This window comes from Canis lupus, chromosome 13, assembly GCF_011100685.1.
Source record: "Canis lupus familiaris isolate Mischka breed German Shepherd chromosome 13, alternate assembly UU_Cfam_GSD_1.0, whole genome shotgun sequence".
Lineage (NCBI taxonomy): Eukaryota > Metazoa > Chordata > Mammalia > Carnivora > Canidae > Canis > Canis lupus.
In genome coordinates this window covers 8,171,900-8,195,850 of record NC_049234.1, presented here as the reverse complement: position 1 = coordinate 8,195,850, position 23,951 = coordinate 8,171,900, and the positions used below count along the sequence as shown (strand labels likewise).

The 23,951-nt window shown below is 35.5% G+C and overlaps 2 pseudogenes; both read right to left on the bottom strand.

Annotated features, from left to right (window-relative positions):
* LOC111098517 overlaps nucleotides 1–23,676 on the bottom strand; it is an 81,390-nt pseudogene extending 57,714 nt beyond the window's left edge.
* On the bottom strand, nucleotides 10,557–13,432 carry LOC119864197 (annotated as a pseudogene).
* Nucleotides 23,677–23,951: the final 275 nt, after the last annotated feature.

Here is a 23,951-nt window from a genome sequence, read left to right as displayed (position 1 = left end):
TATTGATATATAACCCCTTCTCTCCCTTTCACAACTGAGGGACAATTTTATTTTTATTTTTTTTAATGAAGGCAGATTTTCAAAGAATTTCTTAAGTAGGATACTGTACAGATTTATGAGGAACATAATCCCTTGGGAAACACATTTTGTTATAAACATTGAAAAATTCTTCTGTGAGGCTGCACTGTGTACTGTGGGAAATGGAAGGTCTCACAGTGTTCTGTATGCCACATGAACTGAGAGTGAGCAACTGTGCTATACACATGCATTTATTTACACATTAGAAGTGATGACTGCATCTGAACTCATGCTTTCTAAAGAAAACCACATTGAGAATCATCAGATTGTAGCGGCATACTGAGGTTTATCTAACTTGAGTAAGGATAAAACTCTTCACTGGGGACTTTATTTTATAAAAATATCAATGAATTCTAATTCTAGGTCATGAGAAATGCCAAGTACTGAGAAAGGAATGCTTTGCCTGTATATGTCAAACAGAAGACACCACAGTATTTTTTTTTTTCCATCCTAGCAGGAAGACAGTATGCACAGTGCAGAGAATGTGAACTTTAGAGTCAGAAATAGCTGGGTTTGAATCCCAGCTCTGCTACTTACAAGAATCCTGGTCTTGAGTAAGTTACTTATTTCTCTGAGTTCCAGTTTCTTAAACATCTAAGATAGAAATAATAATGTATATCTTGAAAGCTAATCGTGGATAGTAGATAAGATCATCTTTGTATTCAAAGTGTTTCTCAGCTCCACAAAACCGTCGGCACTTTGGAGTCTTATTAATCATAAAAATACAGATTTCAGTATCTCTGGACCAATCCCTCATAATGGAGGACTTACAGTTGATCTAAGTCTTGCTCTGTTACCTTTTGATATCCCTAGAGAGATCTCCCCGAAAATATTTAACATTTCAGTGCTTTTTCAGAGTTACTTACAAAACTAGTTTTTCACCTTTTGCTGATGGCTCTGCTCTCCATAAAGCTTGAAGTAATGCACCCACGCCATAGAGGCCACCTGTGTGACCTTTCTGTATCTCAGTTTCCTGCTATATTAAATAGATATTTCAATAATATATACTTATAGGGTTGTTGTCATCACCAAATGCATTAATAGATGCAAAGCATACATTGTAAGCACTACCTAAGTGTCAATAGCTATGAGAATTTTTATTATTCTTAGAATTGTTCTAAATGTAGATCCTGGGAACAAAGGAAGATTGTTGGAAGAGGTTAAATGATGACTCAAACTATTTAATTTTATTTAACTGAAATATGAAAAGGAGATGGGATTTATACTGTACCCCATGCTGGTATGGTTATCACCAATCAGAAGATACAGTTTCCAAAAAAAAAAAAAAAAAAAGCATAAACAGTGCTCACATTCTGACATTATGTTTGAAAACCCTAAAATTGCTTTCTATGTTCTAAATTTATGTGCTGGAGCCATCTAAAACATTACCTTTTGATGATAGTACTCTCTGTATAATTTATGTCAGCATCTTTGCACAAAATTATAGTTTTGTTGCCTTTTACTCATTATTTTACAACACTAATATTACCCAAAAAGTGCCGACCTCAGTGATGACAAGCAAAGATCTCATGAACTTAATAAACTTGAGATAAAGATAAGGAATCATTAGACTGAACAGAAGGATTCATTGAACCTCAGCTCATTGACTATACTAGTACTTAGGAAGGAAAAGAACAAAGTAAAAGAACATGTATGACATGTTAGTTATAAATTTTTAGCAGCCCTGTCTAAAAGGTGGACTGTAATTAACAATTTGTGATCAATTTTTCATCCTCCAGAAAGAGAATTTCCTTATAATATCTAATTCCTTTGATGGCTTGCACGTATTTGACTTTGGTAAAATTTCAGGAATATCATCATGTAAGGAATGAGAGGAGTATCTGAAGCTAATGTTTTAGAACATTAACTAAATTGGCTATATGGCTGAGGGAAGAAACAATTTGGGTAAGGCCAAAGCATTAGTTATAACCCAAATTAAACATGTTGGGGATCTAAGGCAAAGGCAGAGAGAATGAAAGATTTCACTGCAGCTTGTCATGGAGATAGGAAAGAAGGACAACCTCCTGCAATATCTTTCTATTGCCCTGTACTGTCAAAGTTTAACTCATGCCAGCTGTCAAAGGAGAAATATTTAAAGGGCCCATCTCCATTTTCACAGGGCAGGCAATAAGATGTACACTTGTAGCTGAGAAGAATTGCATAACAGGCACAATTAGTCATGAAAATCTAACAAAAATATACAGTAATGGCTGAAATTTATTTTTAAATATTCCCTTTAAAAACAAAAACAGGGCAAAGATTCTAGCTATTTCTGCTTCTATGCAACATTCATTTAGCTGGAGGATCTAGCTCGTACAATAAGACAGAAAATGGTGCAAAGTATATTAATACTGTAATCAAAGGGAAAAAATTCTAATATCTGTATGAGAAATATAAAAAAGGATATAGAAAATAATTAGAAAATTAGAATTCGTAGAAAATAGAGAATTAGAATTTATAGAAATTGTAACCTAAGTCACCAGGCCAAGGGGTCATATTTTTAATTACCTTTATATGTTGTCATTTTAAATAATTTTCGAAGGCAACTGGAGATTTAAATATTTGTGGCACATTTCAAGTTCGTGCTACTAGGGCTGGAGGAAATACTCTGAGTATCCCCCCATAGACATGGAAGTTCATTAAACCTCCATTAGTACACAAGCACACACATACAAACACATGTACATACAACTTATTTATGAGGCCTATAAAATGGAGATTATAATTACAATGACAATACATATCTCAACACATAACATAATGTGTAGCGTCATAAGATGGTCATTAGGATTAAATGAAAGTACATTTAATGTGATATCATTTAGTGCTGAGTGAAGTTCCTAAAAGATAGTGTTCAATAATTATTGAAGATGATAGTGGTGATTATTTTTTATTTCTAATAAAAGCCTTATGACTTGAATCACAAGAAGCCAAAAACTTGAATCCTATGAAAAACATTCAGCCAATCCAATGGCATATCTATCTAGTAGTTACTGAGCTGAATGAATGAATTTGTTGGTCTACCTCCAATTAAGATCTAAAGGGATCTTCTGTGAAAGAAATCGTTAAAGCTAGGGAAACAGAGTTCTACATTTTCCTTACCATTGGGTATAGACTGCAAATTTAATGGAAACACATTTGTTAGCAAGTTTACATGTAACTGTAATTTCAATCTATACAAAACTATACATTTTCAAAGCATGGACAATTATTTACCAAACCACCATGAGAAAAAGCCAAAAACTGTAAGTTAGCTTTATGTGGTAAATGCTCACAAATTGAGTCCAATGAACAAACTAAAGGTGATTCCAGAAGTTTTAAGGGAAAGAGGAGGAAAAGATCCCAGAAATCTCTGTGTGGTATTTTATTTTTTGTTGAATTTTTGAATTGTCATTTTGTGGTAATTGTTAGGGTGAGAGTATAGTTAAGATTGCAGAAGTTACCTCACCCGTCTTTTGCCAATAGCAGATGCCAGAGAATGGGTACTGACATCAAAATAAATTTAAGAGGGGATCCCTGGGTGGCTCAGTGATTTAGCGCCTGCCTTCAGCCCAAGGCAGAGTCCTGGGATTGAGTCCCACATCAGGCCCCCTGCATGGAGCCTGCTTCTCCGTCTGCCTCTCTCTCTCTCTCTCTCTCTCTCTCTCTCTCTCTATATATATATATATATATATATATATATATATATATATATAATGAATAAGTAAATAAAATCTTTTTAAAAGATAAAACATAAAATAAAGTTGAAGAGAAAGGGATAGAGAGAGACAAGTGAGAGGGAAGGGAAAGAAATGAAATTCTTTTCCTTTCCTTCTCACACTCCACTCTCATTTCTTTCTCTTATCCTGCTCTTTCTATATCCCTTGACTCTTCTCTAAACTAGATTTCTTATGTTCATTTATTTTCTATTTGTTAATAGAAAGGAATCATCCAGTTTGACAGAGGAGCTAAATATCAATGCTATGCTCTCTTCCTCTATGTACATAATATAACACAACCAAAGCTTTGCATAGGAAGAGAATGAAGTAAATTGTCTGAAAAGGTATTTCTTAATGGAAAGATTTGGATGAGGATTGTTTTTCTGTTTTTAATTTTTATAAACAGGTTATAGTATTATTCTCGAATAGTACCTTAGTGCTATCTCTAGCCCTAAACAATATTCTATATAAAACACAGAATCCTAGAATTGTATCAGTGGGCTGAGTCATTTTACCTGTCCAGGAGTTCTGTTCCTTCCTAATCCCCCCTTGATTTCCATTCTAGGAGTCTTCCTTTCGCAATTGTGTAAGGTATTGGTGGGAAGTAGCTTCTGCTTTCTATGGCCCAAGTCACAGAGATCAGAGAACCTCTTTCCATGCCCCCTGTGCATGCGATAGGTGGAATGTGATCTAAGCCACGCCAATGAGATACTCTCTCTCTGGACCTGGGTAAAGGATGCAAGGGTATGAGTTAGGGCCAGAAGTTATTCTTTACTGCTATGAGGGTGACAAGTTACTTAAATTCCTGCTGTATACCATTCCATCTGTGAGCCCCAGATGTGATCCAAGTAAACCTTTCTACTTAAAATAGCCACAGTACATTTTTGTTGATTACAGTCAAAAGCTGAATTTTATATTGTTTATTGGAAGAGCTCTTGGAAATTCTATCTTAGGAAATGATATAAACAAGGTAAGTGGTCACCTGGAAAACAGGGTTCAGAAACATCAACCCTGTCCATATATATCCATCACTCTCCCAGGAAGATTGACAATAGATTTGGAACACACAGTGTTTTATCAATAGAGGGACATTCAGACATTTACACGAATGGCTTAGGGTCACTGCCTTGGGAAAGTCACACTCAACAAGGAAAAAAAAAGTCAATTCTCAAAAAAACAAGACAAACTTTTAAAAATTCTAAGCAAAGGGTATAGGATATGATAAAGGATTTTTGCATTCCTGAAACCTGCCTTTTTATTAATGAAATTCATATTGGTATATATAACCAACAGAGTTCAGAAGAATGCATATAAGAGCTGATTTTTCTATCCTGAAGTTGCTTTAAAAAATCAGGACTGAGGCAGAGAAAGAAGAGCAGTAGGAACACAGATTAGGTAGTTCTCTGAGGAGCATCTCACGCCGTCTTCTCCACATTGTCCCAATTCCAAAAGAGGTTTAGTAGGATCACAAGGCAGATTATATGTTCCCAGGCTCTGCTGGAGCCTAAGGAGGCAGGAAACCTTCTTGTGATCCTCACACCAGGGGTGGTTGCAGAAGAACAGACAGTACTACAGTGTCTAGGGGCTGCTTGTGCCTACCCCAAGTTTTTTGGTATCAGAGAGAATAAGAAAGTTTTTCTGGTCCCCAGAAGGATCCAGAAGTGTCTCAGAGAAGATCAACTTCTCTTAGGAGCCAAAAGGATGGAATATGCATGGACCTATGCCTGCAACGACAGATGGTAATTCATCTTCTCCACAGATGCTAGCGGAACTGGATGCCAAAACATAAAGAAGTATGGAGATGAAATACTTCAGTGGACATCAGTCAAATATCTGATAGAGATCTTCTGTGTTTACTTGCCCAGAATCCATGACTTCTGCTTCTGCTAGGAGCGGGTTAATTTTCCTTTAGGAAAGCCCTCATCTCTGTTCTTTCTACATTGCTCCTGTATGAGACTGACCCCACCCTCTGGCTCGAGAGGTGGGCAAGTCACTCAGGCACAGCAGGTCACAGGCAAAGTGTTTGGTTCAAAATGAGTTCCTGACAATCCAAAACAATGAGTTATCTTGAGGTATTTTCACTGCAGTTATTGAAAACTGTGTTGGTATGGAGATGCTAATGGCCATCTTTTCATGTTAAGGTAAAAGCTTGCCTGAGAGAGGAACCAAAGTAATGAAATGAAGAGATGGAGAAATACAAACTGTCTTGAAGTCATTATTGAAGGCCTGGATTATCCAGTTCTGCATGGATCAGATTTATCCCTTGAATATGTTTTGACTATAGGCAACATTTTTTTCCTATTGTTAAGCGAAATATATTCGCTTGTAACAAAAAAAAGCCATAATAAACATAAACTCTCTTTGAAATTAAAAAAATAAAATAAGAACTCCTTAGTATGATCTCCCAGGTTATATCATCAGCTCCTTGCCTGATTCTCCAACTTCTTATTGTACTCTCACCCTCCTCTAATAAAACTCCATGAATACCAAGGTTATCCTCCCTTCATCCTTCTGGGTCTCTTCTCTGTGTTCCACATGGCTCACCCCATTCTCATCCTTCAGTCCCTGGCTCAAATATTAAAGAAAGCTTCTCTGACCAAACCTGTTCCCCATCTCCCCACTTCAAATTTTCTCATTTCATCACTCAGTTTTTTTCATGAAAACTATCAGTATCTGAAATGATCTTGCTATTTAGTTGTTTACCTTTTTTATTGTCTCCCTTCTCCACCTGGAATGTAAACTCTGTGAGGGAAGATACCTTATCAATCTTGAGAAACCCACAGTGCCTGACTTTTGGTAGGCATATAACAAATATTGCTGGCAAAAAATCATTTGGGGAATATAAAAAATGGTGAATTTCATTTTTATACACAGCAATTATATAGTGCTGACTATAATGCCAGGCACTGTCCTAAGGATTTTTTAAATTATTTATTTATTTTTATTTTCATAACAATCTCATAAGGTTGGAATTAGTCTTACCTCCATATGACCGACCAGGAAGCTGAGCTGCATGATAGTTAAGCCATATGCCCAAATGGGAGAGCTAATAAGGTTCACACCCAGCAGCTGGTTCTTGATTAATTTCTCTCATCCTCTGTGCCATGCTTCTTGAATGATTCATTGAATGATCTGATAAACAGATTGGCTACTAAGAAATCGATCATCTCTAGGTGGGCTGAGAATGCCCAGGTATGAACTTAAAAAGCAAGTGTTGACCATGGGTTCCATGCTCAGCCCAGCTATTAGAGGGAGGTCCTGAGAGGTCCAGCCTCACACCCGTAACTGCTGCAGCACCATGCATGCTTGGGAGAGTTGTTAATTCACAGTAGTGGGTTATGAGTGCTTATAAAGTGTTTTACATCTATTTAATATTATTATATAACTTTGGCCAGTTGAAAAGATACCAATTAGTTCATTCATGGAGAAAGATTGCAAAGACTTTCAATGAGAAAAGACCTCAAAGGCATATTTTTACCATTCCTTATGAATTGGCATGACATTTTATAAAATCTGATCAACTATTTTATAGTTACTGTTTTGGATTTTTGTAGTGTACTTCGAATCCTACTCCTTAATAATTTTACAGTCTTCATGACCTGCACTACTAATCATTTGGAAATATGATTAATCCTAATAGAAAGGATGTTTCTCATTTAATCTTCAAAGCCATTTTTATGTTAACCAACATTAAAATCTGTGAGTATATTCATTTCTTTCCATTGAGAACATTAGTCTTCCCTTGTTACAGACAACATTTTTTTTCTGTCCTTCTTTGGGTAAAACTTAATCCTGCTGAAATGAGTTGCAGCTGTTGTACAAATTCATATTTTTATACTGATAGGAAGCAGTCAGACATTTCAACTATTCAGTTTTGTTTAAAAGTAAGTTAACAGTTCAGTTCACTCTTTAGGAGACACAGATGAAGGAATTGTACAGGAATGTGTTTGTGGCCAACTGAATGTTTGTGATTAAAAGTACTTATGAAGGCAACATTGCTGGACTTGAAAAAAGTTATAAGGTCCTACAGCCTGGGAGAAATTCATTGAGGGAGAATCCACTAATGCTTGACCTCTGGCACTGGTAAATACCAGCCAACGATGCACAGACTTCGCTTCTAAATGACTAACTCTTACATAATTTCCTTTCCTTAACAATTCCATGAAGTCTCCAATTTTTAGAATTACAGAATCTGACATAACAAGATAAACTTTGATACCAGGCTTCCCTAAACACTGACCACTTTCTCCTCCTATCTCTATTCCTGACTCAGAACCATATTGATTTCCTTTTCTGGGAAATTAGAAAGCATTAGGAAAATTAGCATTTTGTACATTTTCTCTATATCACATTTCCCACTAGCAACTCATATCTTACCTAACTCATGAAATAGTGGCTAAACACAGGAACCTGAGGCTAAACTGGTTGAAGGTTAGAATCCAGCTAACAGAAGTCTGTTTGAAGGCATCCCTGCCACTTTTAATAGTTGTCCAACTCAAAGTGAGTTAGAAACTCTTTTAAACCTCAGTTTATTCACCCCTAAAAAAGGGACATTATTGCCTACTTCAAAGAATGTAAGGACATTAAAGAAAACAATCTATGTTGAATACCTAGTATCTAATAATTAATCAACCAAAATACCCCAATAGTCATAGGAAGTAGTAAAAGCTTAACTCACAATCAAACACATATATGGCTCCAGCTACCATCAGCTGGTAAGAGTCAGAACTAATTCAAATGAACTTAAGGAAAACAACAATTTATTAATAGAAATTCAAAATAATACTGGGGTGTCTCATAGAACCCAAGGACAAGAATACCACTGGATTTCAGGAAGAACTGGAAGAGAGACTTTACAGTCAGCAGGACTCTCCCTGTCTCTAATCTATTCACATTTCTGAATCTCCATCTGATCCTTCTGTCTTCCTCTATAGTTAGATTCCCCTTATCTTGTCCATATGGTAGAAGTTATGACTGTTACATCTCCTAAGGGTTATAGGGTCAGCCATTCAAGAGAAGAAAGTTACTTATCTCTTTACATGCCACATCCAAATCTCTGAGGAAAAGCTCTGCTAGTCCACTTTGGCTCATGAACCCACAGCTGGTCCAGTAACTGAGGACAGGTTGCTGCTGTTACAATCCTATTGATGAAAGGGGTTAGTGGTAGGAAAGAACAATTTAGTTTCCAGGAAAGGAGTTTCACAGGTGGCCAAGAAAATCACCAGCCTTCTCCAACTCTGTCCAGCTCTCTTCTCGTGTTGAGATATTTGTATTTGGGAGGAAAGCTCCCTGAGTCATTTCTTGGTGAGCCTGGCTGTCATTGTTGTTGATGCCATTCTATTCCCAGACATAGAACCCTTCTGCTGTACTCATTTTAGCACCACAGCAACTGCCATTGACACAACTTGTAGATTATCAAAAGTGCTTATCTGATTCATGTGCTTTTACCTTTCCTTACCCTAATGGATTATAGAATCCCGGTGCTTCAAAGTGAATTTGGAAAACAGAAATCTCTCTCTCTCTCTCTCTCTCTCTCTCACACATACACATACACACACACATTTTAAAAATGAGAAAACTGAAGCCCAGGTAGGTGAAAACCTTAGCTAATATCACATGGCAAATTGGTAAATCAGGACCAGAAGCCAGGTCTCTAGACCTATAGACTAATCTTCTTCCTAAACTAAGTTGGAGTTTCTTATTCGCCATCACCATTCATGACCCAGTTCCTTCTCCACAAGATACAGTTGTGTGTCGGTCTGAGCACTCCAATTATAGCAGTTGCCTTTTCCAACCCTAATTATGACGTTGCTGATTGTATCTGACTTCAGAGAAAGCAGCTGCTGCACATGACTCTGAATTTCACTTGCTTTGAGCTTAGGGGCAAAAACGCTACCTGAAAGAGATTTAAATCATAAACTTATTATTTATAATTATTATTTATCTTTATTATTATTTATCTTTATAGTTGATATTTTATTATTATATTGATTATTATTTATTTTGATTTTGATTTTTCCATTGTAAATTCTTTATTAGTAGTACATATATTAAGCTAAGTATCCTATTAATGACACTTAGGAAGATATTACAGAGGAAGATAGCAAAAAATGTCTAATTGTGAAGTTTGACAACATCCTGAGACTTATGAATATTATGAATATTACGAATATGCCTGTGCTGTTGAGGTAACCTGCCCATTTCTAGAGGGAAAGGGATCAGTGGTTCCTGGAGGAAAAAAACAAAACAAAACACTTACAGTGAGATCTGATGGAAAATGCTTTCATCTACTTTTGGTGATTCTTCAAATAAGCCTAAATATTATATATTTTAAAAATAAATATTATATATTTTAAAAATAAAGATTACTCTATAATTACTGTCTAATGTCAGATGTTCCCAAGACTATGTCATAATGTATTGAGCTTCACAATTATTTTTTTTAAGACACATTTATTCAGCATCATGATCAGACTATTACATTTAGCACTCAACAGCATGGGTGCAAAAAAAAAAAATCTACATTAAAACCCTTTGTTGAAATGCTTTACACTTTCCACAGAACAGAAACTAAAATAACCTGTTATACAATTAGTCACAAATACAGTCCTCAAGTTTTTTGCCCATACCCATGAGTATTGTCTAAAACATGTCTTCTTTGTAGCAGCTAGGTCCTGCCACCACTGTGCTTGGCTGAGTTCACAAATCTGTTGTAACCTGTAGCTTCCCTGTCATTTCTCTGGCTCTCCTCTCCTGCTAAACTTTATTTCCTGGCAGTAATTAAAACCTTCTGCCACCGCCATAGCTGCTGCTGTTGCTGGAACCGCCATAGTCACCTTGGTTTCGTGGTTTGGCCAACTATTGGCCTCCACCACCATAGGGGCCAGAGCTTCTGCCTCCAAAATTTCCTCCTTTCGTGGGTCCAAAATTTGAGGATTGATTGTTGTAATTACCAAAATCATTATAGCTTCTGCCACCTCCAAAGTTGCTTCCATCATTACCAAATCCACTATAGACATCGCCACTGCCACCGTATCCACCACCACCTTGACTGCCACCGAAGCCACCTCCACCACTGAAGTTCCCTCCACGACCAAAGTTGTCATTCCCACCAAAACCACCTCCATGATCCAAAGTTTCCAGAACCACTTCGATCTCTTTGGCTGGACGAAACACTTGTCTGCTCTTGCTTCGATAGGGCTTTCTTTACTTCACAGTTGTGGCCATTCACAGTATGGTATTTTTGAATGACAATCTTGTCTACAGAGTCATGGTCGTCAAAGGTCACAAAAGCAAAACTTCTCTTTTGCCACTCCCTGGGTCAATCATGATCTCAATCACTTCAATTTTCCCATACTGTTCAAAATAATCTCTTAGATGATGTTCTTCAGTGTCTTCTTTAATGCCACCAACAAAAGTCTTTTTCACAGTTAAGTGGGCACCAGGTCTTTGAGAATCTTCTCGTGAGACAGCCCTCTTTGGTTCCACAACTCTTCCATCCACCTTGTGTGGCCTTGCATTCATGGCTGCATCCACCTCCTCCACCGTGGCGGTGGTGCACGTGATAAACCCAAAGCCTCTGGAGCCCTTGGTGTTTGGATCTCTCCTTACCACACGGTCGGTAAGCATTCCCCATTGCTCAGAATGGCTCCTCAGACTCTCATTGGTTATTTCCAAGCTCAAACCTCCGATGAAGAGCTTCCGCAGCTGCTCCGGATCTTTGGAAGACTCTGACTTAGACATGGTGGCGGTGGGAGGGGAGACTTTAATGATGCTTACTCGGGGGCGTCCAGGAGCAGAAAGGAGTAATCTAACAACCTATCCAAGCTTCACGATTATTTATTTATATTTTATATACACTTCCTGTTGACATAATGCCTATAAATTTTTCTTCCTTTCATATATAGTTCATATCTATTGTTTCAATAAAACTCTAATTTTTTATAGTCACCCCTTCTCCACTTCAGTCCACGTAATTCTATAAAAAATATTTCTACCTTTAGATCCAAAAGGTGGCATGTAACCAAGATATGATCAATTAGAGCACTGAAATCACCTGGCCATGATGATGGGCTCAAGAATAACATGTGTCCCAATCATAGCCAATAAGACAATTTTAAGATATTTGTTGGAATCATTGGGTAGAATGCTGAAAAGATAAATTGTAAGTTGGTGGCAACTGCCAAGAAGAGAGTCTTTCTGAAATTTGAGCTAACACAGGAGAAAGGCAAGGAGAAAGAAGAATATAAGATGGAGTTCAGTTGATAAAGTTTGAGCCTCTTGATCAGCCATACATAAAGGGTTTGTTGTTTTTAAATAAGATAGTTTTAATTATTTTTATCCGTCATGATGGGAAGTATCCTAACTAATTCTATGTAAAAATTTCTTTTACAAATCTATATGTCATATAAGCATTCTTTAGTGTATCCACCCTAACTTTAGAAAAGTAGAATTCATTGAAAAGGGTAATTGGAAACAGTGTAAGATTCCAAGATGGAGGAAGTCATGTTTTCCAAAAGGAAAAGACTGACAATTATTAATAGTGGGTTGATACCAGCATTTGAACTTAAAAAAATAAAATAAAATTGTAGTAATCAAGATAGGAAATAAGCACACCCTAATTAATGAAGATGGAAAGGAAGGAATAAACAATGTAGATGTTGGAGAGAAAAAACATCAGCCCTTAGAAATAAGAATATTTACCCTCAGGTTTTTGTGTTTTCTGGTAATAAGGTAGCATAACTTAGTGCATTTGGAGAGTGAGTAGGAGGTCGCAATCGTGAAAGTAAAGTTCACTGTTCTATCTTTGCTGAGCTTCCTTTGATTTGGCACCAACACAGCTAGTTTGAGGACTCTGGGAACTGGATCATATGTAGATAAGTCCATTTCCATGCCATGTGTATGGGGAAGGTAGGTTTACTGAGAGTAGGAGGAATTAGTTACATAATGGCTAATAGAGATTAGAACCCAGGCCCAGGCTGGGATGTCAGGAGCTCACAGAAATTGTGAAGAGAACTGAATAGAACATGCCATGTAGAATCTTGCCAGGTAGGGGAGGTAAACTGGACAAGAATGCACCTTTTCTGCTTTACCTATAAATGAGGTCAAGGAAGATTAGCTAAACATAATGTTCTAGCCCACAGCCTATGTTTTTAAGAGGCTACCCTCATTGTTACATAAATTAAAGGAAAAAAATTGGAATCCCTGAGTTCTACTTTAGTGTTATATAGCCATTGTTTAAGTCAGCTTTCTTCATAATCCTCTCCTAGTTTGTCTTAATAAAATAATATGGCAGATGATGACTATAATTAACAATAACTGTACTGTATACTTAAAATTTGCCAAGAGAGTATATCTTACATGTACTCACCACAGACGAAAGAAAGGGAGAAAAAGGTAAGTATGTGAGGTAATTGATAGGCTGATTAGCTCCAGCATAGTGTTAATTTCACAATACACACATATATCAAAACATCAAGTTGCATATCTTAAATATATACAATGCCTATGTGTCAATTATATCTCAATAAAGCTAAAAAAAATCCATGTTTCTAAACAGCTAGATTCATGGTTATTAACTTAATTGGAAAATTATTTAAAAATTTAGCATTGATGTTAGTTTAATGATATCTGATGATTTATTGTATATGGCATTGCCAAAGCATTAATATGTGGCTATCTATTAAAAAAACACTTTTAGGGACACCTGGGAGGCTCATTTGGTTAATTGTCTGACTTTGGCTCAGGTCATGATCTCAGGGTCCTGTATAAAGCCCCTACATAAGGCTCCCCACTCAGCAGAAAGTCTGCCCTTCCCCTGCTGGTGTTTGAGCTCTCTCTCTCTCTCCTAAATAAATAAATAAAAATCTTTTTTTAAATTAACAAAACAAAACATTTTTAGACTAATGCAACACGTTAGCATAATTAGTTAAATATATATAAATGTTAGTATTCTTTCATATATAGAATTCAAGAATCTATCGTTTGAATTTTTAAATTTTTTAAAAATTTATTTTAGAGAGAGAGAGAGAATGTGGGGGGAAGGGGCAGAGAGAGACAGAGAGGGAGAAAGAGAAATCTCAGACCCCTACTGAGTGTGGAGCCTGGAATTTTTAAATTTTTAAAAATAATCTCTACTCCCAATATGAGGCTTGAACTCACTATCCGTGAGACCAAGAATTACATGCTTTCCTGATTAAGCCAAGCAGGCACCCCAAGAACCTATCATTTGAAACAAATAATATGTGTGGGATAATACTTAATTTTTCAGGACTCATTCAGAAAATAGACCATTATTTATATGTGTGACTTGAATTAATGTATCTTAGCTCTTAAAATTCTTATATTACCAGAACATTATGCATGAAATTTTGTATAATTTATGAAATAATTGCAGAAGTTACATTAATAAAATTAATTCTTAGAGAATTTACAAAGATGCAACACTTATTTCATGGAGCTATGTGACAATTAGTTGTTTACCAAACCCTTTACTTACAAAGTCTAAGGATACTTTAGATTCCTAAATCTAAAATCTTTGCAAATTTTAGATTTTAGGGATAAACTCTAATGAATTTGGACTTCTACAAGAGTATATCAACCAAAAAAAGACATAGCACAGGACAAATGATGAATATGTTTTTTTTTTTTTTTAATGTTATTTATTTATTCATGAGAGACACAGAGAAAGGCAGAGACACAGGCAGAGGGAGAAGCAGGCTCCATGCAGGAAGCCTGTCGTGGGACTTGATCCTGGGTTTCCAGGATCACACCCTGGGCTGAAGGTGGCGCTAAACCGCTGAGCCACCCCGGCTGCCCGATGAATATGTTATATACAATTTTAATACTCAATGACTTCTAAGTACAAAAGCGCATTTATATAATATTTATGCTTAAAATCCACCAGCTTTTAAACTGCCACACCTAGGCACCTAATTCAAAAGAATAATTTTTGTAAAAGCATTCTTGCCTTTCTCCTCACTTCTAAAGGCAAATAAAGTCCTAGTCTTTCTCCCGGATGAGAGGAGAATTTAGAGGGATACAAGTATCTGGAATAAAATCAGAAAATAGTCTATCATTGGTTTTCTAACAATCTGGAAATCCTTAAGAATTTGCTATGGAACCATTCTTGGGATTTGAGGGGGAAAGGACCTATTACTGAGGTGGGAACAATTAGATTCCATTTGCCAAACTCTTTTCCTCTCTATTTGACTTTCTACGGGGATTCTCTCCCATGCACTTCCAGCACCTCCTTTTAAAAAAATCCCCCAAAGTCTCATTTTATCCATAAAGCCCTCTCTGACAATTCCTGCCCTGTTTTGGCCCCAACTATTTTTAGACCACAGTCATAAATTGAGGAACAAAGTATAAATGACCAGAAGTGTTAACCACAATCTGTAAGACTAAAAATCCGTTGCTAGTTGATGTTGTAAGGGTCATAGCTTTTCCTTGACCTGTAGTTTTTATGCAGTCTCCAAAGTGTATCTCAGTCTGTTTTGATCACTCAGGCCATATTATCTTCTCATAGAAGAACATTTTTTCCCTTTTTTATACTCCTAAAATTTATTTTACATGCTCAGAAGTTGGACTGCCTCTTATAAATTCCAATAGTTATTACTATCTTAAAAGTTCTTTAGAGAACATTTTGATTAAAGAATCTAACCATAAATCATCTTTTATAATCCTCAAGATTTATATTTCTGTAAAGGCTTGTATACTATATATTCACACATATATACATTATGTATGTGTGTATGTGTATACACACACACATACAAGAAGGCACTTATAGTAAAAGGTATAGTATTAGAAGCACACAGAGAGGAGATGCCTGGGTGACTCAGTGGTTCAGCATCTGCCTTCAGCTCAGATTGTGATCCCCAGATCCTGGAATCGAATCCTCCATCAGGCTCCCCGCAGGGAGCCTGCTTCTTCCTCTGCCTATGTCTCTGCCTCTCTGTGTCTCTCATGAATAAACAAATAAAATCTTACAAATTTTTGTAAGATTCACTTTTCTAGGTAGAATAATTTTCATGTAGAAGGAATCAAAAAAAGTCATAGAAGTAAATTATTAGTAATATTAACAACAGAAGTATCCTATTTCATTATTCCATAATTTTTCTACTTTCTGTAACCACCCAGAAACAACAAACAGCACATTATTATTGTGCTCTTTTAGAAACTTGATTGCATTGACTTTGTATACTTTGAATAAGAAAATAACAAGATCATTTCAGACATGAATATACCCACATAAATTAAAATAGTAAATTAAATAAAAAACCCATACTGGAGTTTTGCTCTTTGCCTCCCCAACATTGTTCCTTTCAGTAGTATACATCCTAGATATATGGGAATCTGAATAGCCAAGGCTGCAGATTACCCAGGCCTAAACCATTCAACATATCCTATTACTGTAGTTACCTAGGGGATTGGTTCCCAGATGGTAATCTCAGTGAAACGTAGCAAGAGGCAGTGGATTTCAGGGGAATGTCGTCAAAGAGACTCATTTCCCACTGGCATGCAATCCTGGAACATATAAAAAGATGATTCAGCCACGTTGCCACCTCAGTGGAAAATCCTGCTGCTTCTGAGGTCATATTATTGGGCCTCAGAATAAAATCAAAACAGGGACAGGAAGGGCTAGATAGATGAAGAGAAACTGAGTCCAAATAACATTTGAGCCCCAAATCCAACCATGTTGGTGGCCCTACTTCTGAATGTTTCTGATACTGATAAATGTATTTGAACTAGTAAAGTCTCTTTTACTGTTTTCTGACACTTGAAATCTGAGCACACAATCCTTGGTTAGAGTGGAATTTCTAAAGTATTATCAGGGTGTTTTCCAAAGATATTGCTCCCAGGAAATTTCTCATCAAAATGTTTCCATGATCAAATACAACTGGGAAAAAGTAAATATAATACTATATTTTTCTTTTGGAAAATGCTCTTTTAATAACCAATCCCCTCATTAAAATCCTTTGTACTTAAGATAAAAATCATCTTGTGTATGGCCTCTAAAATTCTGCATGAATTTACCCTTCATTATTTCTTCTGTTTCATCTTGGGCTTCTTGTTTCTGGGGTCCACATTGGTCTTTTCTTCCACCCATGTAACAAACTTCCTCTTGCCACAAGCCTTTGGATTTGCTGTTCATTCTGCCTGGAATGCTCATATTTACCTGGCTAATTTTTACTTCTTTTTGCTTCAGCTTAAATCTCACTTCTTATTGGAGGCCTCTCCTAAATCTGTTCTCCATTTAAATTGGTACTCTTGCTCATTCTTAGGGCATCTTATTCTTTCTCTTCATGGCACAATACAATTTTTTGCAATCTGAATATTTATGTCTTTATTTGTTTAATCTCTCTCTTCTCATTAATTTAAAAATTCTATAAGAACAGAAACCATGCCAGATTTGTTGACATCTCTTTGAGCAAAATATGGTGCTCTTCCTGGCACACAGAAGGGACTGGATAAAATATTGCCTGAATGTTAACTAGGGCCATGGGGCATTTTAGCCTATTACAGCATTTCAATAGGAATCCTGTTTAGGTATGTTAAATCCACAATTTCCCAAATTATGTAAAAACTGATATTTTTGTGACTAATTAACATGTATGAATATTCCTAGATACTATTATTCCACAGCTCACAGATCAAGAAACACTATTTTACATAGTTTAGTCATTTGCCATTTAAAGACTCAAATCTAAAAGCCCAAGTTTAGGAGTGCATGGGTTAAGCATCTGCCTTTGTTTTTTGTTTATTTGTTTTGTTTTTTATTTTTTTATTGTAGTTCAATTTGCCAACATATAGCATATCACCCAGTGGTCATCCTGTTAAGTGCCCCTCTCAGTGCCCATCACCCAGTCACCCCAATCCCCCGCCCACCTCCCTTTCCACTACTCCTTGTTCATTTCCCAGAGTTAGGTGACTCTCATGTTTTGTCACCCTCACTGATATTTTCACTCATTTTCAGCCATTGTAGAATACAGTATGAAGTTTCCTCAAAAATTTAAAAATAGAAATACCATATGATCCAATAATTCCTCTATTTGGTATTTACCAGGGAAAACAAAAACACTAACTTGAAAAGACATATAGAACCCTATGTTTATTGTAGCATTATTTACAATAGCCAAGACATGGAAGCAATCTAAATATCAATAGATGAATGGTTAAAGAAAAATGTGGTATACATACACAATGGAATATTACACAGCCATAAAGAGGGATGAGAGAGTGTCATTTGAGACAGTGTGGATAGACCTAGAGAGTATTATGCCAAGTGAAATAAGTCAGACTGAAAAAGATAAATACCATGTGATTCCATTCATAAATGCATCTAAAAAATTAATAAGCAAAAGACAGAGTTAGAAATATAAATACAAAGAAGAAACTGATGGTTGCCAGAAGGAAGGGGCATGGGGTGTTAGGCAAATGAGTGAAGGGGAAAGGGAAATACAGACTTCCAGTTATGGAATGAGTAAGTCATGGGAATAAAAAAGCAGAGCATAAGGAATACAGTCAATGACATTTTAATATCAATGGTACTTCTACTTGTGATGAACATAGTATAATGTATAGAGTTGTCAAATAACTAAGTTGTACAACTGAAACTAATGTAACATTGTGTGTCAACTATACTTAAAAAAACCAGAACAGCTAGATGCTGTCTATTAGTATACCCCCAAAAGGAAGAGATATGAATTAAGTATAAAAAATTACTTAATCATTGGTATTGAAGGGTATTGGTCTAGCTTTTATTTTTTAGACATCCTTTAAATTAGATAATAACAGTCAAATAATTGTTATGAGGACTAGGTACTACCCCAAGGCATGTTCTAAAGTTTATATAAAAATAGGCTAAAATCCCAATAATCAGTGATGATAGCCATGTTCCCATTTACATTTGAAATGTGTATTTTACCAATACAGAAAATTACATATAAATGTCTTTTTTAAAAACTTCCAAAGAATACTTAAACCCGGCTCTTGCATTGCTTCCCCTTTAGAATGTAGAGCCTAGTTTTCAAGCGGAGTTCAGCCAGAAAGAGATGAGACAAGTTCAGAAATATATTAAATGGCTGAACACATCAATAATCTAATCTTCAAGCCCAGGTTTCTAACCTCAGAGCACAATACAGTGCAGAAAGCATTGAAAATGTCCGTTAAGCTGAGCAAGTGTAGAGTGAACTATTATTTGCTTAACCAGCAGGAATTTTGCTCCAAATACAGATTTCTTTCAAAAGCCATGAGGTCCTCACTAACTACACATATGCATGACTTGCTCAAGGAAGAGTTGGAAAATGTCATCAGCTTAACCTGACACTCTTTTACCACTTATCTAGGTCTACTTTCCAACTTGATTTTAAACCAATAAATTCTGAACCAAAATTTACAAAGAAATGTTACTGTTTTCCTCTTGTGGTTTACCCAACACCATCTGTGATGGTGTTTTTAATGTGTTCAAATTCATTTTCAACAGCCATAGAATGTAAGAGGCTTTCACTCCTTCTTAGCCCCACACTGGAACATAAAACACACACATCACTCTTCTAGAATGTGCACTTTGGAGGCCTGTACCACAAGAGAGAGACCCTTTTCACTGCAGCTGAGAGAAAGTAGGAGACAGAGGATTTGTTCAGTAAAATAATGCACAGATGTCCTGCTAGAGATAAAACTTGGCTATGTCAAAATCTGTTTAGCCTATAAATATATGACATTTATATTTCAACAGTATCAGAGAAAATATAAAATAGAAGAAAATATCAATCAATCCAAAAAAGGCAAGAAAAAAGCTAGAGTAGAAGTTGGTATGATATATGTCAATGAAATGACTTCTTGAAAATCATAGATTGTTAAACTGAATAATAAAATCTAATATTGTATTATTTACAAGAAACAAACTAAGAAATAAAAAATATATGCTATATAATGCAAATCAAAATGAGGCTTCTTTAGCTATATTAATAACACAGAAAATCCATTTTTTTGAAAATCAATTTTAAGGCAAAAAGTCATACTAGTGATAAAGAGGGTCATCACATAATGGTAAATATTTAGCTTATAAGAGTGACATAACAGCTTTAAATTAATGTTCTTATGATAAACTTTTAAAATATAAAGAGAAAGTATTGATATATCTACATAAGAATTAACAAATCAACTGTAAATATTAGACATTTTAATACTTCTCAGTATGGATATACAAGCAGATAAAAGACATTGCTAAGACTGTAACAAATTTGATAGATTCAATAGATATATGCAGAACACTGGATCCAACCATCACAAATACATATTCTTTGCCAACATAAATAAAGTATATATATATATGAATGATTATATATCATTGAATATATATCATGAATGATTATATATCATTCACATATATGAGTATATGTGATATATATGTGAATGATATGTGATTACTGCATCATATATATCATTTACAAGCCCATATAGCATTTGAAAACAAATTTCCAACATCTTTAAACACAGACATAGTTATCTATCCAAATCCAGTTTTAGAAATCATACAAAAAAACCCTCTAAAATATTAATACTTGTGTGCCAAAGAAGAAATAATATTGAAAAACTTAGTTAAAATTGGTTATTATTTCATAATAATAAATTAGAGGTGCCATAGAGATGAAACAAAGACATAAAAGATTTTATAAACAACTTTTAGTCAAAATATTGAAAAGTTTGCTGAAATAAATTCCTAGATTTAAAAAGTACCAAAATTGTATAAAAATATAAAATATAAAAAACCCTGAGTAATCCTACAATAATTTAATAACTTTGATCCATGATTCAAATTTTCCTTCCAAATACCTTTTCATAGGTTCACATTAGTACCAAACCTCCCCCCCCCCAAAAAAAAACATGTCTTCTTATTAGAAGATCATCTGGACTATACAAGAACATAAAACAAATTAAATGTATAAAGATTTGAAAGGAACAAATGATAGTATTTTCTTCTCAGATTCTGTGATTGTGCACACAGAAAACCCAGAATTTTAATTGGACAAATTATTATTATAATTAATTGGAGATTTTAGCAGACTGATATATAATTATTACAGGAGTCCTCTCTGTAGTTCTTTATACCAGAAAGAAAATTTTAGACAAGAATTATTTTTAAGAATCTACTTGCAATAGCAACTGAAAATATAAAGCACCTACAAATAAATCTAGGAAATTATCTCTAAGACTATTTTGGAGAAATTTATCAAACTTTTAAAAATGATTTTTAGGAAGGCCTACATAAATGGAAAGATATAACATGGTTATAAATAGGACACAATAGCTTATAGACATTGATTTCAGTTCTATTTAATCTGTAACTGTGTAAATCCAATTAAAATTCAATAGGACTTTTCTTTGATGAATATTAAATTTATATGAAAAGAGCCAAGAAGAGCTAAAACATTCCTTAGGAATTAGCTAGAAGGAAATGACTTCTTAAATGTCTAAAGAAAGTTTAAAGCTATAATGAATGAGACAAGGTAACAGTATAACACTGGACATATTTTCTAATAAACCAAATAGAAGGCTCAAAAATGATATGAAATTCTGGAAATAGGTGCAGGGCAAAGATACACTGCATATAAATGGAAAAAGGAGGAACTGCTAGTCAGTACATTGTCCTAAAACAAATATCTATAAGGGGCAAATGGATGTGGATCTTTACCTCCCAATGTACAAACAATTCCAAATGTATTAAATCAGGACTGAAATCTGAAAGACAGAACTTTAAAACTTTTTGTAAATATCTAGGAGATATGAAATATGTGAATACTTTAGCCTCTCCTGAATACATGGGAAAAACCCAACATTAACTGGAGGAAAATGTTATAGAACACTCAGGTTTCAGTAATATTGCTGGAAAGGAGCTACAGTCAGAAACAATTATTTCATTTCTGGTCTGCAGTGGCCTAAAGAAAAGTAAGATAAATTTGCAAAAATAATTAAATGAGGCATAAACATTTTCCACATTGAGCTACATGAATATTACAGGTTTTCTAAATCACTAGGTCCTTCATCTTAAAAAAAAAACTATACAAGACAATCTGCATTTGAAAAAAAATAAGTTTATGTAGATCACTCTGAATTCTGCTGTTATTGTGCAGACCTAAAATTAGCTATGTATTGCATTACTTCTTAAGCATAATCTGGGTTTATTTATTTTTTTTCATGAACTGAAAAATTTAACACAATCTCCAAGAACCTTCAGCCAGGAAGGTTCTTAACCTCAAAAAGAGTAAAGTCTTCCTGTTTCTTCAACAATGGCTACAAAATGGGTCTAGTGTTTCCTTCCTTCTTCAAGGAATGGTATTAATTAATTGCTGAGATACTAAAAAAGAATTATATGATTCTATGGAATAATGGGCAAGTAATGTATTGTTATATTTGGACATTTTTTCCCCTAATGAACTCTTCAGATTTTTTGGTTGGTATCCTTCCAAAAATTATAAATTAGGGAGAAATGTGTGTTCTCTCCCAAAGGGCAGTTGAACTTTGTTCAGAAATGCTTAAGAAAACATCCGGTGGGATGTTTGCTGATGGAGCTATGTCAACTCATCTTCAAGCCTCTCTTTCTAGAATCGTACAACAGTTACAAGTCCAAATGCCATGAATAGTTTTGTATCACTGACATCTCACTGCTAGTGGCACAGAGTAGTTCAAACCGGCTACTGCTGGACGCCTGGACATGTTGTTTATTCAGGAAGAAGCAGAAAGTTAAAGGACAACATAAAATTGTCAGGGTTCTGGTTAGGCACAGGAACTAAAAATGAGAGACATTTTCAGCAAATGAGAAGTGTGTGTGTGTGTACTCACATACATGCTTAAAAATAGTCCTCCACTGACAAGCATTAATAAATAAAAATGTCTAAGAAGATCTTTACAAACAAGACCTGAGCCATAGAATATCACAATATTTGCCAGTTGAGATGAGGTTGTTATTTGGCCCAGAGATTCTATTCCTCTTCCTTGTGTCTCGTCCCCTCCAGGGTTGCGGCAAAAGACATTTTTCTGATAGAGGGATTCAGAGACAGGAACAAAGGTCATGAATGTGTGACTCTACAAAGAGAGGAATTCAAAAGAAGATTACTTGGATAGTTCTACTGTGCTTTTGATCTCTTAATCAAATTAGATGTAGAAAGTTACATGGCTTAGGCATTCTGAAAACAGACTTGATTTATTTTTCTTCATTTAATTCCTTCCAGCAAATACTACTGAGAGCTCATTATGAGCAAGTCAACTGGAGACCAAGCACAATCTTAGAATATCACAAGATTTAAGTCTAAATCTGAAAGATTGAATACAAATTGGAAAAATTGAGATTACCTATTCATGAATAGGTATTGATAATCTACTATGTGCTTCTCATTGGGCCACACACTGGAGAATACAGTCATTACACATGGCACTTAGAATCTAATGGGATGGGTTATTGTTACAACCACAAACAGTATCACACAAATGCATAATTAGTAACTCTGAGAACCATGCAAGAAAACTATAGTGAAGAGTAGCGGATAGATTTTGATCCAGACTGCACATCAGAGAAGGCTCTCAAAGGATAGTTGAGCTTATGCTCAGTGATGAATAGATATTAACCTGGCAAAGGATTGAAGATGAAGGGATGAATGAACATAGCTTTGGGCATTTTCATATTTTTCACAACTCAAAAGCAGCACAGGCTTTACATTTCAAGAGAGTTTTAAAATATACTCACCAGTATCATTCGTCCTTATGAAAAATTGAATGTGCTCTCGGTTGAGGAAGTTTGTGGTAGAATCATTCAGCAGTGACTCTCTTTCTGGTCTAACCACACCCCTGGGCAGGGTCAGCTGCCAGATACATGGAGTAATTTGTGAAAGTTTATAGGACTCAGGTCAAATATCCTGACCTGTTGTTGCCTTCCCTGGGCACATTTCTAATGACCAGAACTCCTACTATTACATTTTATTCCTTTGGGTTACACAACCTCAATAAATGAAGTTATAGAGCATTGTCTCTCTAAATCAGACTTTGCCATGATTTTTCAAGACCTTGCATGATGTGGCCCCTTGTCTATCTCCACCCACCCCCAGCTCCATCTCTTGTTTCTCTCTCCCATATTCAGTGCAGCCCAGTCAGACTAGCCTCTTAGTTGTCTAATCA